Source organism: Pseudophryne corroboree, chromosome 8, assembly GCF_028390025.1.
Source record: "Pseudophryne corroboree isolate aPseCor3 chromosome 8, aPseCor3.hap2, whole genome shotgun sequence".
Lineage (NCBI taxonomy): Eukaryota > Metazoa > Chordata > Amphibia > Anura > Myobatrachidae > Pseudophryne > Pseudophryne corroboree.
Window position 1 is genome coordinate 121628716 of NC_086451.1, and position 14620 is coordinate 121643335.

Consider the following 14620-nt stretch of genomic DNA (forward strand, 5'->3'; position numbering starts at 1 on the left):
GCACTTAAATAACCTAAGTAGTCAGGAAAAGGTTAAACATGCCATAATAACTATACAAACATATTATGGTAGAGACAGAACTGAGATTTCTATGCTCATGTTCTCCCGCCTCATGGTAAGATGCCTGATTTTCCTTGCTGGCAGCTGCTCTCTGGTCCAGTACACTAATTGAGCACTCATTCCTACACACACAGTAGACTTGGTAGGAGAAGCTGTGGCCATTGGTCATATACAGCAGCTCCATTCCATCTCTTATATTGCATGGTGTGTCTGGAGCTCTAGTAAAATCTGTTTTACCCCTTTCAGAATGCCAGCTATGAACACGTGTTATTGGAACATATGCGTGCCTAATCCGTGATCATGTGCAGTCTCAAAGGTGCCAGGGTAAAAATACCGGGTCAAGCGACCTAGTATTTCAACTTTGGTAGCGAGCAGGGTTGAACTTGTGTTGATGCGACCCGTTTCCCATTCAATGTGTGTTTATGGGCGGAGCTTGGAGCTCTTGTGTCAGACTCCCGGGTGCGACCCGCCTCAGGCGGTGTAAAAGGGGTATTATTATTATTGTGCTCCTCCCGCTCTGCATTTACCTATGCTCATTGGGGCGTTTCTCAGTCCTCAAATTGAACCAGACAACCTGTGGAACGTGGTTCTGGGAAATTTGCTAGATGCACTGGAGAACACAGGACATACATATGCCATGTATAAGCTTGAATCAATTTAGTTTCTTTCCCATCCTCCTTAATAGACATCTGATTACATTTGTTTTACCCAAAAGATTTCCAGGAGCAAACAGGTCTGTCTCAGCTTGGACAATCTAGCAGGGAAAGTCTTTCACAATCTTAGCCATCTTGTCTCTAGGTGATCGGGTGCCCTGACTAGTCCAGGTGAAAATAACTATGCTAGACTACATATTGGAGAACCTAGCAGCATCTTTAGAACCACTTGACAACATTAACAAATGTATAAACCATCAAAATATGACATTCAAAGCACAATGCATTGCATGCATTACAGTACAGGTGAGAGGTAATACCAAGCATCTTAATCTTTGTTTTCAATATGTTCATCACCCTGCTCTTGCTACAGACTTACAAAATAGTGTTGAATAATTTAGTGTGTTCTCTCATGCCCCTAAACTGCCTAGATTCCAGAAAAAGCTTCAGTATACATAGCATTTGAGTTTAGATATATCAGTGAGTTTCCATGTATTTGCATGGTAAAGCGTGAAACATGCTTAAAAAGTAGTTCCAGTAATAAGCAATGAAAATATTAATGTATGTTCATTACATACTATGCATGTGGTTGCATCTGTCAACATGCAGCAGCTGCCATAGATCTACAATAGAATAACTATTCTTTCTGCCGAATACACACTAAATTTTTTTTTGGGCGGCGACTGTTTGCAGCAGTGCAAAAAAACCCTAGCGAGCGATCAGGTCTGAATTAGGCTCTAAGTCCTGGGCTGTGCAGAGACTGCACACAGTGAATTTTTGCAGCTCGGCGTACACATGGATATCACACTTGCACGGCAAATTTACACTCCCCCTGGAGGCGGCGACTATCTGAACGCAGGACAGCAAAGTTAGTAGTCCAGCGATCAGGTCTGAATCACCCCCAAAGACATCAGCATTGTAGAGTAATCTAAGTTCCTAGCGCATACCAGAACTACAACTGCAAATTGTGTAGGATTTTAGAGGGATATGCTCTAAAAAATAAACTTCAGGATCTCCAATCTCCTGTCCTTGAGGGTTGGTGATTATGATCATGGTCAGGAGGTTCATGCCTTGTGGCGGTCACCACAATTGGAAGGGGGGGGGGGGGCGGGCGGACTGGTAGCAGTGGTAGCGGCAGCAATGTCGGGCATAATCGGGTATCTTTCATGAAAAAATACAATCAAGTAAGTAAAACTCAGTTGTACCACTCAACTCTCCTGGGTTGCAGTGTTCTAATGCTGTATTTGGTCCAGAGTATCCAGTACTGGGATGTCTGTTGCTCTCAGATGGGTGTTAGGAAAGTTTTGCCAGCAAAAAAAGAGCTGTACCTATGGTTTGATGTGGGATCCGGTCTGAAGATCGACAGTGTCTAGGTCGACAATGTTTAGGTCGACCACTATAGGTCGACAGTCACTAGGTCAACATGGATGGAAGGTCGACAGGGTTTCTAGGTCGACATGTGCTAGGTCGACAGGTCTAAAGGTCGACATGAGTTTTTCTCATTTTTTTTTTCATACTTAACGATCCACGTGGACTACGATTGGAACGGTAAAGTGTGCCGAGCGAAGCGGTAGCGGAGCGAAGGCACCATGCCCGAAGCATGGCGAGTGAAGCGAGCCATGCGAGGGGACGCGGTGCACTAATTTGGGATCCCGGTCACTCTACGAAGAAAACGACACAAAAATAAATAAATCCTCATGTCGACCTTTAGACCTGTCGACCTAGCACATGTCGACCTAGAAACCCTGTCGACCTTCCATCCATGTCGACCTAGTGACTGTCGGCCTATAGTGGTCGACCTAAACATTGTCGACCTAGACACTGTCGATTTGATGAACCACACCCGTTTGATGTATCCTCTGTAATAGACCTGATGATTCACACCAAACCAAGGGCTGTGCTGATCTGGCAGCGGGACCTGCTACAAATCGCTATGCTGTGACATATAGTGTGGGCAACAACTTAAAGGGACACATCTATAGGTGCTTCAGATGGCAGGGGGTGGAGCTTAGCATACGCAGGGACTCCACTGGCAACTCTGTTTCAAATGGCTGGGGCTGGAGCTTAGCATGGCCAGGGAGTGGAGTTTCCCCTACTGATGACACAGCTTCACATGGCCAAGGCCAGAACTTCAGGTGGCCGGTGGCAGAGCTTAGGGATGCCCAAGTGGCAGGTGGTGCTTTTGGGGTGGCTTTGTATGTGGGCAATGCTTTGGATGGCAGGAAACGACAATCTTGATAGCCAGAGCCGCCATTCAAACACTCCAAACCTTGCCTAGGTTGCCTATGCCTAGGACTGTCTCTGTGTGAAAGTGTAATGATTCCACAATTCCATGCCAGGCCCCATGTGCTTTCTGGGACTGGTACAGGAGAACTGGCTGGCCCCCTACCCGCATCCTCTGTCCAGCTCTCGAATCTGACACTGTATGCACACTCAGTGTCTGATTCTCAGGAGTCTTTCACAAATGTGAAACATTCCCATACCTCCCAACATGACCCTTCCAGGACAGGACAAATTCTCTGTTCCTGGATTACCTTCTTAATGCATGATTGCCGTCACCTGCGGTGAAACACTTTTCTCATCCATTAACCTGTTCAAAACAGATGATGGCAATCATAAATTAAGAGGGAAGTCCAGGAACAAAGCATTTTGTCCCTCCTGGAGAGGGTCATATTGGGAGGTATGTACTCCTCTGAAATCTCGCTGTTGTCTATGCAAGTTACAGTACAACTAATATTCTAATGCTGCAGGAGGCTTCTGTAGGAAAAAGATGCCTTTTGCCAGCATCTGCAATCCAAGTGCTGCGTCCAAAGCTGAAGTTTACTCAGACTGGCTGTCAGAACTCCTCTGATGGGTCAACGCAAACCCTGCGCTCGGCATGCCCACAAAATGGGGGATGACATGTGCCTGCTTTGTAAATCGTCCCTGGTCGCCACCCCAGATACACCATCCAAATGCTGCAGCATGACAGTCATACTTCGGGCTAAGGGAGGTCTGCAAGCAGTCACATGCCCATTTTATAGATTATAAGATTGCGATCAGTGCCTTCCTAACTCTATGACTGTTGGTTATTACCCAGTGTGCAGCGACGCTTCCCATCCAACCTGATAGAGCTTGAGAGGTGCTACAAAGATGAATAGGCAAAACTGGCCAAATATAGTTGTGCCAAGCTTGTGGCATCATATTCAAAAAGACTTGAGGCTATAATTGCTGCCAATCTCAAAAAATCTTTTTTCACGTCATTAAAGGGTATTGTGTGTAGAATTTTGAGGGAAAAATGAATTTTTCCATTTTGTAATAAGGCTGTAACATAACAAAATGTGGAAAAAGTGAAGCGCTGTGAATAATTTCCAGATGCACTGTACAAATTCAAATCAGGCCTTTAGATCATATTGGGGATAATGTAAAATATGATTATTCCCGGTGCGATGTACAATGAAAAAATTGTGACACTTCTGTGATTTTTTAGTACATATGCTCCTTAGAGAGATACTAGTTAACAGTTAAAAAAAAATGCAACCATTAATAAATAGGCGCTTTAGAGCTGTACAGAATTGGCTAATAGACAATATTTATTTGATCTGTATAAGCTAAACAAAAATGCTGAAACGCCTGGATTAAAACTCCTGATAAGTTATATATTTCTGTGCATTCAAATCTTAGACCATCTGTTATAAGAAAAACTAACTCACTGATTCACCTGCTGGGTTTGATTGCATGTTACACCTGCTTTCTAATTAGCAGTAAGGCTTTTAAAGCACATCGGGGAGCAAATTCAGTGGTAAAGAGAAACTAGAAACTCACACATCACTGCTGTTGTACTAATGCATGACTGAAAAGAAAGCTCTAAGACATTTATTTCTAAAATTTGTAACGCTTTATTTTCAAAAAGAGTAACCATTTTCTAAATTATTGTCCGAGTTACTGATTCCAGGGTAGATGTGGTTTTCTAAGGCATTTTTTTGGCCACCATTGTCACAACACAAGAACCTTTATAATCTCTTAAGAGGTTCATGTTTTTGCTTAAGGTGTTTTTTCTTGTGAACCTGTCTTTATAGTTATGCAAAAGGTCAAAAATAAACTGATCACGCCTTACAGGCGGTATCCAACTACCTGAGAAGAAACATTGATTTTTTTTCACGATGTTTCACCGATATTTTTTTTTACAGGCAATCCAATTTGGTCACCTGTAAAAAATATTATTTTCTCGTGAAAGCAAACAGGTTCAGTAAAACCTGTGTGTTTTTGGTAGAAACAGACCCCTTTTCAGATGAAAACAGGATGTTTCCGGGGATTTGGTTTTGCCTGCTTGAGGCAGGTTAAACAAAATCCATATATATTCATTGTAAAATTCATGGTAGTGCCACAGTACTAAAATGCTCAAACTGACAAGTAAACAAAAACACAGATAAAGTTTAGGTGTCCCAGTGGGATACCTCGCAACATGACCCTCTCTAGGAGGGACAGAATGCTCTGCTCCTGGACTTCCCTCTTAATGCATGCTTGCCATCATCTGTGGTGAAACACCTTTCTTATCCATTAGCCTGTTCCAAACAGGTGCCAGCAATCATAAAAGAGGAAAGTCCAGGAGCAGAGAATTCTGTCCCTCCTGGAGAGGGTCATGTTGGGAGGTATGGGAATACTGATGCTGGAATCCTGACACTGCTCGGAAAGCCGTCGCCGGGATCCAGGAGCTGATTGAGATGGAAAACCAACTTGGGAAATTTATGAAAGCAGCCCTAATGGGGGTGGGGTCTGTTGTGGGGGTGAAGTCTGTTGAGTGGGCGGGAATCCTCCTCATAGGGTCTGATTCTGAGTTGGATGCAGTTACAGACTTCCTTGCATCTTTTGCTCCAGTTGCATCTGTGACTTTATGCTAATGACTTTAAAATGCCATTCCCTGGTGTACATCCATACATCCACGGCCGGACTGGTCTTCTGGCACTTCTGGCATATGCCAGAAGGGCCGATGGTCTTGTGGGCTAGTCCAGCCCCACAGAGAGCCGAGAAGGCAAAAATTGGGGCACGCATTCACGGATGCCAGTCCATCCCTGCATACATCCAAATATGCAAGGACTGATGCGCTCATTTTTAGTGTCTACAGACACTGCAGTCATTCTTTGTGCATCTTTGGACACCACCATCTGTCGCACTATTGTAACTTTCTCAAGCCGTATGCTAGGTGCGATCATCCATCTGAGTATGGCCTCCAATGTGAGCAGTTCAATGTCTCTATATGTAACCGCTTTCAGCAACATGCCCATACTACATTACATCTGCGTCTGATTCACCAACCCCCTGTAACCACAAAGGAATGCCCAACACATTTCTAATACACTTCTTTGTGTATGTGTCTGACTGCGTACTGCAACGCTGTACTAACAACATTGCAGTGCATGCATGTGCTGTGCAACTCAGACACAAGTGCACATGTAAAACATTGTGCAAGAAAAAATAAAACACATTGGTTCATGTAACCATGGCGGCAGCACCACCCCTCACATGTAAAAAAATAAAACAGGCCCCGCATGCACATCGGGCCACCGGGAATCTTCCCAGTATGCCTTATGGCCAATCCACCCCTACTGGGTTCCCAAACTCTGGAATTCCGATCAAACTTTACCAGGAGTCCTCCGTGGTAAACCACGGGAAGGGGGTTGAGGATTAGGTTTAGGCTACGGGGGGGAGAGGGTTAGGGTTAGGCTGAGGGGGTTGGAGGGTTAGGCTGCAGGGAAAGGGTGGTTAGGGTGGAGGGGAGAAGGGCTGGTTCTAGACCTTCTGGCACCCTGGGCGAAAGTTTCCTGTGGCACCCCCCCCATGGTAAAATAGAGTTGGTGCGCGCCGAAGGCATGCGTTCAAAAATAGGGGCGTGGCTTCTCCATAGGGAAGGGGCATGGCCACAGTTATCCCCCTATACTTGTGCCCCCCTGTAGCTGTGCCCCAAGTAGTTGTGCCCCCAATAGCTGTACCCCAGGCAGCTGTGCCCCCAGCAGATTTGCCCCAGTAGCTGTGCCCCCTGTAGTAGTGGCCCCAGTAGATTTAGCCCCAGTAGCTGTTCCCCCTGTATCAGTGCACCCTGTAGTAGTGCCCCCAGTATGTGCCCCCTGCAGTTGGACCCCTAGTAGTTGTGGCCCCTGTAGATTTGCCCCCAGTAGCTGTGCCCCCAGTAGTAGTGCCCCCTGTAGTAGTACCCCCAGAAGCTGTGCCCCCAGTTGATTTGCCCCAGTAGCTGTTCCTCCGTAGCAGTGCCCTCTGTAGTAGTGCCTCCAGTATGTGCCCCTTGTAGTAGCGCCGCTTGCAAACAAGAAAAACAAACAAAAAAACAATACTTACCAGCCCCGCTCCTGCTTCCGGACCGCTGCCGCTTCCGGCTTCTTTCTATTGGAGAGACGTCATGACGTCTTTCCCATGGCAGCGCCGCACTGACACTAGGAGTCAATTATGACCTCTAGCATCAGTCAGCAACGCCTGCTGCAATGGGCGCCCACACAGCCCATGCCACCTGCTGCAGCAGGGGAGAGGGGGTCAGGAGTAGCGGCTCTTGCCGCGGCGGGGCCCTCGGGGTAGCCGCACCCCGGGCAAAAAGCCTGCTTGCCCATGGCAAGAGCCGCTACTGGAGGGGAGGTTAGGGTTAGGCTGCACGAAGGGAGGGTTAGGGTTATGGATGTAAGGGGGAGAGTAAACATACTTACCCAGCCCCTCTCGAGATTCTCTGCATCGGGATGCCGGTGTCTGTCATTTGACCGCTGGCATCCCATCTGCCAGCAAATCATATGTATTCCGTCACAGTTATTAAGTGTACGTTTCAACAGCATGGTTGTTTTTATTAGTATGGAAATACACTGTAACATAACAAATGGTTGTCTCTATATAAAGACATATATGAATAAAGCAACCATCTAACTAGTGCAAATTTTTCACCAGAATACAGTGTTAGTAAATCAGCATGACTGGATTCTTCATAGACTGTGGAACTTAAGTTGAACGCAAGTTGCATCTCAGTGGAAACGTGTCAAAAAAGATAATCTAATTTTTCCACCCTATGCAGAGTTGCCTGTAAATGGCAGATGCAGAGGCATGGCTAGCAAAATGCACCCGCTAAAGACAGGAGCATATTCTGCAGAAATACAGCAGGAATATACCAGGAGGTGCGTCTACAGTGCATCCGGAAAGTATTTACAGCGCTTCACTTTTTCAACATTTTGTTATGTTACAGCCTTATTCCAAAATGGAATAAGTTAATTTTTTCCCTCAAAATTCTACACAAAAATAAAAAACTAAGAAATCACATGTACATAAATATTCACAGCCTTTGCTCAATACTTTGTTGATGCACCTGTGGTAACAAATACAGCCTCAAGTCTTTTTGAATATGATGCCACAAGCTTGGCACACCTATCTTTGGGCAGTTTTGCCCATTCCTCTTTGCAGCACATCTCAAGCTCCATCAGGTTGGATGGGAAGCATCGGTGCACAGCCATTTTCAGAACTCTCAGGCTGAAAGATGAACCGTCGCCCCAGTCTGAGGTCAAGATCGCTCTGGAGCAGGGTTTTCATCCAGGATGTCTCTGTACGTTGCTGCATTCATCTTTTCCTCTATCCTGACTAGTCTCCCAGATCCTGCCACTGAAAAACATCCCCACAGCATGATGCTGCCACCTCCATGCTTCAATGTAGGGATGGTATTAGCCTGGGGATGAGCGGTGCCTGGTTTCCTCCAAACATGAAGCCTGGCAGTTACGCCAAAGAGTTCAATCTTTGTCTCATCAGACCAGAGAATTGTGTTTCTCAAGTTATGAGAGTCCTTCAGGTGCATTTTGGAAAACTCCACGTGGGCTGCCATGTGCTTTTTACTAAGGAGTGGCTTCAATCTGGACACTGTACCATACAGGTCTGATGGTTGGATTGCTGCAGAGATGGTTGTCCTTCTGGAATGTTCTCCACTCTCCACAGAGGAATTCTGTAGCCCTGACAGAGTGACCATCAGGTTCTTGGTCACCTCCCTAACTAGGGCCCTTCTCCCTCGATCATTCATTTTAGCCAGCCAGCTCTAGGAAGTGTCCTGGTGGTTCCGAACCTCTTCCATTTACGGATGATGGAGGTCACTGTGCTCATTGGGACTTTCAAAGCAGCAGATATTTTTCTGTACCCTTCTCCAGATTTGTGCCTCATGACAATCCTGTCTCGGAGGTAAGCATGAAGTCAAAGTCAATTCCTTTGACTTCATGCTTGGTTTGTGCTCAGACATGCATTGTGAAGTGTGGGACCTTGTATAGACAGGTGTATGCCTATCCACATCATGTCCAATCAACTGAATTTACCGCAGGTGGACTCCAATTAAGCTGTAGGAACATCTCAAGGATGATCAGTTGAAACAGGATGCACCTGAGCTCAATTTTGAGCTTTGTGACAAAGGCTTTGAATACTTATGTGAGTTCTTAGTTTGTTTGTTTTTTCAATAAATTTGCAAAAATCTCAAAAAAAACAAACTTTTTTCACATTTTCATTATGGGTTGTTGTGTGTACAATTTGGAGGCAAAAATGAATTTATTCCATTTTGGAATAAGCCTGTAACATAACAAAATGTGGAAGAAGTGAAGGGCTGTGAATACTTTCTGGATGCACTGTATCTACTCACATGCTGGGACCCACCCAGCACAGGGTAAGGTCACCCAGCATGTGTGTGGCACCACCCCACAATGGCTTTGGAAGGCGGTCCGGCACCATTTTTTTTATCGGATCGTGTCAGGAGCATTTTCAGGGCAGCTTCGTGGCGTTACACACAGCCGCCCCGAAAACGCTCCTGCCCCATCAACATTTTACCCATAACGCCGTGTTGATGCCTCCTCCCTGTTGGCTGCCAATGTCAATCACCTTGCAGCAAGAGAAGGGTCACGCACGAGCACTGTGGCCAGTGTGCGAGTGCAGACCCCCTGAATGTAGCTGCTGTATACAGATACGCGGTTGCATTTCTGGTCTGAGTAGACCCCAAAGTGTAGATAATAGATTCCCAAGCTGCATGGAGCCTAGTAAAAAATAAAGGAAACAAGACACAAATTTAACATTTTTACTTTTTCACTAAAAATCCACAGTAAAAAACATTGTTCCCAAATGGAGTAGAAAACATGCTTTTGTTTTGTAAAAAAATATCATTCAAGCTGATGATCATCATCAGCTTGAGCACACCCAACGCATTTGCGTCTGGACAGTGGCCATTTTTGGCCACTGTACAGCAGTGGCCTGCTGTTTTGAAAAAGTATAATTGCAACTTATTATAAGTGAATAAGCATTTATATTTTTTGCTACAAATGCTTATTGACTTATGTTAAGTTGCAATTTATACTTTTTCAAAACAGCAGGGATATGCCACACTATAACCTGGTGTAAGCATTTATATATTTAACCTAATCTTTTTACAAATTATAAATTAAAAGTTAAATTTCAACTACATATTACTATATGAATTTATAAGTGTGCCTTTCTACGCAAAAACTTTCTTTTGTTCAGTCTGTTTGGACTTGTTATCTTGGAGCACCACCAACTAAGAGCCAATATAGATTTGCACAAAAATATGGCCAGCACGTTGGTATACAATCAATTATCCAATCACTCTTTGATAAATTAGGTCCAGTGCGGTTTCACAACCCTTTCGCTACCGACCAAATTGGATAGCCTGTAAAAAAATATTGTCGAATCATCTGGAAAAATCAGGGAAAAACGTAAATTTATTGTGCGATGTATCTTCATCTGTAATTGGATCCCCCCCCCCCCCCCCCCCTTAGTATCTTATTTGTGGTGCTACGCGTATTGGCACACTTGGGAGGGATGTGTGGCTGCGCGGTTGAGGTGAGGCTGCGCCCAGAAACACCTGTGTACCGACCGGGTCCCAAGATAACTGTTGCCAGCCCTAATAAAGTATGCCCAAACCTTGAGATGCACAAACTTTTAAAACAGGCACAATTGAAATAGCTGGAATATGCATCTTGTCAGTATACTTTATTGTGGTTATTGAGTGAGTATTGCTGTCTGCACAGTTTTTTAAGTACGTGTTCACTATTGTAAAACTCACCTATTTCACACTAGCACTTTATTTGCTATATTTTGCACTATGTGAAAAATAAGTCAAGGCTGGCTTAGATTGGCCCAGCATCACATATTCTATAATTTGATTTCTCTACAAATAGGACTAGTTCTGGCTGTGTAATACACTTATGTTCTTGGACAGCTGTTCTCCCATATCTCGTTAAGTTTATGAGCACCTGGGTTCTGGCCAATTTAACTGGAATCTACCCAAAAGCCAACTGCAGCTATGCCCTTATCAGCATGTGGTTCTGGGATTTGTATTATATTAAATCTTATTCTGAAGGTGTATCTCTGAATTATTAAACTGCACATTCACAGATTAAAAATACACTTCCAGAATTAAATGCATCTGCTTGGTTGGAATATCGAAGGTTTTTTGTAACTATTTAAGTATTTTTAGCTGTTTTTTGCAGCAGAAAATGACATTGACTTTGTATGGGAAATCTAGATAATCTGATGACCATATTGGTACAATTAGATAATCTCAACACATACTGGTAACTCAGCTACACTATACACCATGTTATACATTTTACAGACTTACTACAAGATAAGGGAAGATAATCCTCAAATAAAGTACCAATTGAATATCTCACATGTATTCGAGGGCCACAGATTAATTTCCTGGCTGTATAATGCCATTTTATGTTATGCTCTTAAATGGTATTCAAGGTCAGATTTTTGGAATGACATAAAAGAATAGTTGTAGATTTACACTGCTGGTCAAAAGTTTTAGAACATTTAAATTTTTCAAGTCAATGAAGTGAAATCCAGTGAAAATCCTGAAAAGACACAGAGGTAGACTGTAAGAAACTACAAGTTAAAAATAAAACTATATTAGCAAAAACTGTATATTTCAGAGGTATAAAAACTGGGCTTTGACAGATGTGTATGTGTGAGATTAATGATTAGTATTAGGAAATGAACATTAGAACCAGGCCTCTTTTCCCATAGAGCCTGATATAAATGTAAGTGTAGAATGGCAGATTTACAGTTAACATTCAGTTATGTTCTAGACGGACCAAAGCCTGGGGGCCCAAGCGGAGCTCTAAGACAAGATACCAAGTGGGAGAACGACAGAAAGAGTCATCCATATCCTGGCCCAAGGAAGCAAATAGCGAGAGAGGTCAAAATCCAGGCACAGTGCCAATAACAAGACTAGGTAGGCAAATAAGCAGGAACCAGGTGTGCAGAATTCAGCACCTACTGTATAGCTGATGCCATGCTGCAAAATCACCTGGTTTTAAATAGAACAGGCAACCATAGAGTAGCAACCAAAACTAGTATCCTGCATAGTATAATAGGGTGGACTTTTGCAATTTGCAAAAATGTTTCTTAAATGCATACAGTAGGTTAAGTGATGTCCAGTTCAAAAACATACTGTATGTACATCAGGCATATAAGTATGTAGACTAATGCCCAAGGTTAGCATAGAAATTTAGCTTTATAGAATTAGGAGTTGAAATAGCCTATTTTTATACAATATACAGTAGTAATGTAATATAAGGTTATATTTCCATAAAGAATATTGTCCTGACAGTTATTAATAAATGTGAATCACATTTTCCATGTTCAAATGGGAATCTTGTTTTCTACAGTAGCCAAGTGGAAATGTCAATGAAGTAATATGTATAGGCTGTGACACACATATAATAATAGCTGAGATACTAATGATTTAAGTACCGACTGCTGAAAGTGTCCACAAACAATAACCCAAGCAGATGTGGCTAGACAGTGATGCTGATATCATTTGCATTGCATAGTATTTCAGCAGCCCTTCAGCCCGTGTCAGGGAAAAAGTCGTATGCATCAATGTCTAATTGTTTCATAATTATATTAACACAACCTTTCATTGCTCAACCTACTCTTGGCTACCCCTTACCTGCCCCCAAACCATCTCTCCAAAGTGTAAATATATGCAAGTCAGTGCTATGCAGAAATCTATATACTGACTTGTACAGTATGTTGCATAATAGTTGACATATGTCCAACTCTAACTGAGCCTTAGAGCAGCTATAGCACAGGTTCACAATTTCTTCTGTGTCTTAACATTGCTAGCAGCCACTCCAATACCAAACACTGCAGAAGTGCAGTATACCGAAAGAGGTGGCTTCTCTCCTATTGCACCATTTCCTCTCAATGCTCCAGTTCATTGTTAGATGAAAGATTTGTCTACTCCAGTGATGGCTAACCTTGACACTCCAGCTGTTGTTGAACTACACATCCCAGCATGCCCTGCACCAGTTTTAGCAAGGCCAAATAGCAAAACTCTAGCAGGGCATGCTGGGATGTGTAGTTCAACAACAGCTGGAGTGTCAAGGTTAGCCATCACTGGTCTACTCAAACACAAATTCTGCATTGTACTGAAGCTACATCAGAAAATCACCATTTACAGTCTTGTGCAAAGGTGAAAAATGGTTCTTTAGATAAGTTAGGAGGTTATTCCTTTATTTTTTTTCCCTTTCTCCTAGATTGATTATCCCATATTAGGGAAAGCAGTCAAAGTGGATAGACCCAGGGTAAAACGGCATTGTTATGATGATGATGATGATGATGATGACGACAATGATAAAGATGATGATTATTATTGTCTTTTATTGATAGTGGCATCATAAGATAAATAAATGATAAAGCAGTGATAAGCGCAAGGTGATAACGCACCAGCCAATCATTACGGATTTGAAAAATGACAGTTAGGAGCTGATTTGCTGGTGAGTTATCACCTTGCACTTATCACTTCTTTATCCCTTCTCCAGGTTAATACATCTGCCCCACTGTTACATAAAAATATATAAATAATACATAGGATAACTACAGTATGGTGAAAACAAAATTCCAGAGTTCAATCATATACCTACAGTATGAATCAGGGGGACATTAAATCCATACAAAGCAAAGATGAATGTATATCTGTATTCTGGTAAATTCATTAAGTCTAGCTTCTATATAATATAGTCACATTCTAAAATCATAAATGCAAATACGTTTCATTAATAATAAATCAATGTAACTTGTCCGTATGTAATATAGCCTGATAGGGGTGTGTGCCAATCTAATGGTTGTATGTTCTCTTTATTAATTTTATATTTTAATGATTTTTCCCCCCACACAGCTGAACCTTATTAATATATAATAAAGAAGAAATATATTTCAAGGACTGTGGTGTTACTTTACATTTGTATCTAAGTGAATAATGTGACAACATTAACCACAGGGGAGACCAGCAGGGTTTAACTTTGCTATAGATACAAATTGCTACTTGCCACATGTAGCTTGTGATTGTTTGTAAATAAAATGAGATTCTGACTTTCAGGAGAAGATTATTTAAATGAGATTCCAAGGATGGAGTGGGTGCATGTATTGTAGGCAGCATTTCTGTTTTATCTGAAATTTTACATGATTTCATATGGTGCGAAGTAGGTGACAGGTGATACATGAGATTAGATACTTTAAGATGAAGGCTGTATAGTAAAGCACATTTAAAATGTGATACATTTAATAGAAAAATAGTCCTACTGTAGGAGTAGATTTGATAAAGCTTAAAAAAAATGGAAAGTAATTGTGTTGCCCGTAGCAACCAATTATATTTTTGTATATAACTTTCTAGGATACAATAGAGAAATGATAGCTAGTGACAATGGTAGAAAATAACTGTGGGAAAAATTCAGGACATTTTGAAAAGTTATGGTGATGACATTTTAACTCTCTTATTTTTGTGTATTTTTATGTTCCTTGCTACCAAAAAACTCCCTTGTTAAATTAATTAATTGCATGAAAACTGGTGATTCCGAAATATGTTAAGATTTTTAACGTGTATTGTGTAA

At 42.4% G+C, this 14620-nt stretch overlaps 1 protein-coding gene across 1 annotated transcript in view; it reads left to right on the top strand.

Moving 5' to 3' along the window:
• Positions 1-14620, top strand: part of ASTN2 (astrotactin 2) — a 1124462-nt gene that overhangs the window by 246971 nt on the left and 862871 nt on the right. The gene's annotated exons all lie outside the window — the stretch shown is intronic.